Source organism: Martes martes (assembly GCF_963455335.1).
Source record: "Martes martes genome assembly, chromosome: 7".
NCBI classification, from domain to species: domain Eukaryota; kingdom Metazoa; phylum Chordata; class Mammalia; order Carnivora; family Mustelidae; genus Martes; species Martes martes.
In genome coordinates, this window is record NC_137894.1 from 21,067,517 (window position 1) to 21,072,203 (window position 4,687).

Genomic DNA, 4,687 nt, shown 5'->3' on the forward strand with positions numbered 1-4,687 from the left:
TTCCTAATAATTTTCTTTGCTCTTTAGAGAGCAAAATTTTTTTGTTTTGGTTAAATTCTATTTACTTGTGCATGTATATATGTATTTATGTTTTACAATTTGACATTTGTGTTACGTCTAAGAAAACTTTCCCTACCCCAACACCACATAGACTTTCTGTTTCCTTCTAGAAGTTTTATAGCTTTTGGTTTTCATTTTAGGTGTGTAATCCATTTGAAGTTCATTTTTTTTATGGTATGAGATAATGGTTGATGTTTATTTTATTGCTAATGGTTTTCCAATTGTTCTGACATCCTTTATTCAAAATATTTTTTCCACATTTAATTGTCTTGGAACCAGTGTCAGAACTCAGATCTGTACTATACACATAGGTATAGACTGTGTTCCATTTATCTACTTGTCTATCTTGATGCCAAAGCTATATTGCCTTGATTGGTGTATTGTATGAAGTCTCGAAGTCAGGTAGAATAAGTCTTCCAAATTATTTTCTTGTTTAGTTTTGTAAAGGTCTATTGTATTTTCATGTAAATTTTAATATTAACTTGTCAATTTCTTTAAAAAAACTTTCTAGAATTTTGTTTGGAATTATGTTGAATCTATAGATCAATTTGGGCGTATTTGATCTTTCCTTTTCCCACTGTCTTTGATCAGGTCTTTATTCAAAATTAGCAGTCTAAACGGTTTGACTTTTATGGAATAAATAAATCTAAGTTTTTAGGCAGCAGGATTCTTATCTTCCATGGTGTGTTTCTTTTCTGCAGCCTTCTTGTCAGCTGCTGGTTTCTTGGTAGTTGTGACTTTTTTCCCTCCAAACGTTTCTTCTTCTTCTGCACACCAGTAATCTTTTTTCCTTTCTTCCCTACCATGGGCTTCTTGCCTAGAACCCCCTTCTCATCTGATTTGGCTTCTAAGTTTGCTGCTGCCTTATCCATCCAGAGTTTGTAATTCTTGGCCTGGTAAAGAATGTTGTTCTCGTGCATGGTCTTTGCATATGGATTTAGCTTCAACATGATTCTCGGGTTCTTCCATGGATTCTTCTTCAGGTCTCTGCCATGAATCTTCTTGCATGATGCTCAGAGGGCTCTTTGAATATCTGGGCTTTTCAAGATTCTGCTAAGGTCTGTATTAAGCATCTTATGCATGGGAATGTTGTGGTCCCTTGAGGGAGGCAGCCTTACACCAAGTGCCAAGAGATTGTGTAACTTGCAGAAAGCTCTTTCAGTCCAAATGCAGAAATGTCCCACAGGTCCACCAGGAGCAAGTTTCAAAATGTTCAGTTTGCCTACATTAAGTAAAGTAATTCCAGGGATGTTTCTGAAGGCCTCGATGATACTGTTGTCTTCATTGTAGGTGATGTAGGGTCCCCTGCACTGCATATGATGATGGTTTCTTGTTTTGCCCTTGACAGCTCTCATTCACTGGGAGGCATAGACCTCTTTGATATCATTCCTTCTTGATATCATAGGCCTTTTTTTTTATATCATCCGATTTATATCCTAGACCTTTTTGATATAATTTAAGTTTCTTAAGAAGCAAAACAGACTCCTTGATCTTCTTGCAACCTTCAGCTTTATCTTCAGCCATGAAAGGAAGTTCAGGATCTTCCTCAATACGATGGCCTTTAGACATGACTAGTGCTGGTAAGTCTGAGGCAGCCAGGGCAGAGCAAATAGCATATTGCTTCTGTGTTGTGTTCACTCTGCGGTGCCAGTGGCGCCAGGTTTTGGTTGGTGCAAACATGTGGCCACCACAATATGTATTTCCAAAAGCATCCTGGCCTTTTTAAAGTTTGTTATTATTTTCTCAATAAAATAGCTTTATTGAGGTATATTTAACACTTAAAAATATGAATACGTTTAAAGTGCACAATAAGATATGTTTTAACATATGAATATACCTGTTAAACTCTCACTATAATCAAGAATGTGAATATATATGACATCCCCTAAAATTTTTTTCATGCTGCTTTATATCATTCGTTCCTTCACCTCTCCAGCCTGCCCCTATCCCTAGTCAACCTCTGATAGCTGTCCCTATACACCAGTTTGTGCTTTGTAGAATTTAAATAAAATTCTCTTTCTCTTATTTGGCATAATTATTTTGAGATTTGTTTATGTTGTTGCATGTATCACTAGTTCATTCTTTTTTATTGCTAAGTAATATTCCATTGTATGAATATAATACATTCTGTGTATTCAATCATTGATGAGGATTTTGGATTTTATAGGTTTTGGCTTTTATAAATATAGCTGCTATTAAAATTCATTTGCATATTCTTATATGAATATATGCCTTGATTTCTCTTGGGTAAATAAATACCTAGGTGTGAAATGACTGGAATGCATGGTATATTAATTAATTGATATTCAGATGTTAAATCAACCATACATTGCTTGGATTAATCCAAACTGGCCATGCATTTGCTCTTTTTCACATGTTGATTCAATTTCTTTGTATTTTGTTCAGGGGTTTTGTGTTTATAGTCATAAAAGCATTGCTCTATAGTTTTCTTTTCTTGTGATATCTTCTCCTAGTTTTCATATCAGAGTAATTATTGTCTCATGGAATGAATTGAAGAAGTACTCCTTCCTCTTAGATTTTTATGTAAGAGTTTGTAGTTTATGTAGAATTAATATTATTTCTTGCTTAAATTCCTTAGTGAAGATATTTGGGTCTGGTAGCATTTTTTCACTTGTTTCCTTTTTAAGGATGTTGAGTATAATTTTGATTTCCTTGATAGAGGACAATTTGTGCTATCAGTTTCTTCTTGAGTGAGGTTTCTAGTTTATATATTTCAAAAAGTTGTCCATTTCATCTAACTTGTCAAATTTATTGATATAAAATTGTTAATAATAGTCCATATATTTCTTTGAACCTATAGAATCTGTAGTAATGTCGCTTGAAGGTAGTAATCTGCATCTTCTTTCTTTCTGATCAGTCTGGCTAGGGGTTTATTAGTTTTTGAGTTTCTAAAAGAATTGACTTTTGGTTTCATTGATTTGTATTTTTGGTTGCTTTTCTGTTACATTAATTTCTATTTTTAAATTCCATTTCTTCTGTATATATTCCATTATGTTTGCTCTTTTTTCTTTCTGGTGGACTCTGTTGTCATTGACCTGAGACCTTTTCTTTTTCTAATGTAATTAATGTGGAAGCCCACAAATTTGATGTGTTGTGTTTTCATTTACATTTATACTTTCTAATTTCCATTCTGGTTTTTTTCTTTGACCTATGTGTTATTTATAAATGTGTAAATTAGTTTCCAATATTTAGAGATTTTTTTCCCCCCAGAGATATTTCTATGATTGGTTTCTAGTTTAATTGTTTATGGTGAGAATATACTTTGTTTGACTTAAATCCTTTTGATTTATTGAGACTTGTTTTAGAACCCAGAATATGTTCTACCTTGGTTAATATTGTTTCTGCAGCACATGAAAAAAAATATTCTGATGTTGATTATTGGAATGTTTTATATGTCAATTAGGAAAAGTTAGTTAACCGTGTTATTAAAGTCTTCTGTGTTGTTACTGAGTTCCTGTTATTTGTTCTATTAATTCTTATTGTTATTCTTATTTTTAAAGATTTTATTTTTAAGTACTCTCTACACCTAATGTGGGGCTTGAACTCATGACCCCAAGATTGAGCGTCACATGTACTACCAACTGAGCCAGCTAGGTGTCCCTCTATTAATTCTTAAAAATTAATAAATAATAATTATTTAAATCTCTGACTGTAACTATGGATTTGTCTATTTCTCCCTGCAGTTCTGTCAGTATTTGCTTCAAGTATTTTGAATGGGTGGTTGCATACATATTTAGGATTGTCACGTCCTCTTTAATTGACCTCTTTATCATTGTAAATTAAGCTTATTTTTGATAGCAACATTCTATCATCCAAAATTGACTATTTCTGATATTAATTGAGCAAATTTAGTACTATTTCTATTATTTTTAATATGGTTTACAATTTTCTATCCTTTTTCTTTTAAACGATTTATATCTTTATTTATTTTTTTTTTATTTTTTTTTTTAATTTTTTATTTATTTTCAGCGTAACAGTATTCATTGTTTTTTCACCACACCCAGTGCTCCATGCAATCTGTGCCCTCCCTAATACCCACCACCTGGTTCCCCCACCCTCCCACCCCGCCCCTTCAAAACCCTCAGGTTGTTTTTCAGAGTCCATAGTCTCTCATGGTTCACCTCCCCTTCCAATTTCCCTCAACTCCCTTCTCCTCTCCATCTACCCTTGTCCTCTATATTATTTGTTATGCTCCACCAATAAGTGAAACCATAGGATACTTGACTTTCTCTGTTTGACTTATTTCACTCAGCATAATCTCTTCCAGTCCTGTCCATGTTGCTACAAAAGTTGGGTATTCGTCCTTTCTGATGGAGGCATAATACTCCATAGTGTATATGGACCACATCTTCCTTATCCATTCATCCGTTGAAGGGCATCTTGGTTCTTTCCACAGTTTGGCGACCGTGGCCATTGCTGCTATAAACATTGGGGTACAGATGGCCCTTCTTTTCACTACATCTGTATCTTTGGGGTAAATACCCAGCAGTGCAATTGCAGGGTCATAGGGAAGATCTATTTTTAATTTCCTGAGGAATCTCCACACTGTTCTCCAAAGTGGCTGCACCAGTTTGCATTCCCACCAACAGTGTAAGAGATTTATATC

At 34.1% G+C, this 4,687-nt stretch overlaps 1 pseudogene across 1 annotated transcript; it reads right to left on the reverse strand.

Moving 5' to 3' along the window:
- Positions 1 to 714: 714 nt before the first annotated feature.
- Positions 715 to 1,463, reverse strand: LOC308346588 (large ribosomal subunit protein uL4-like; annotated as a pseudogene). Its single transcript has one exon. The product of its transcript is annotated as a large ribosomal subunit protein uL4-like (transcript).
- Positions 1,464 to 4,687: the final 3,224 nt, after the last annotated feature.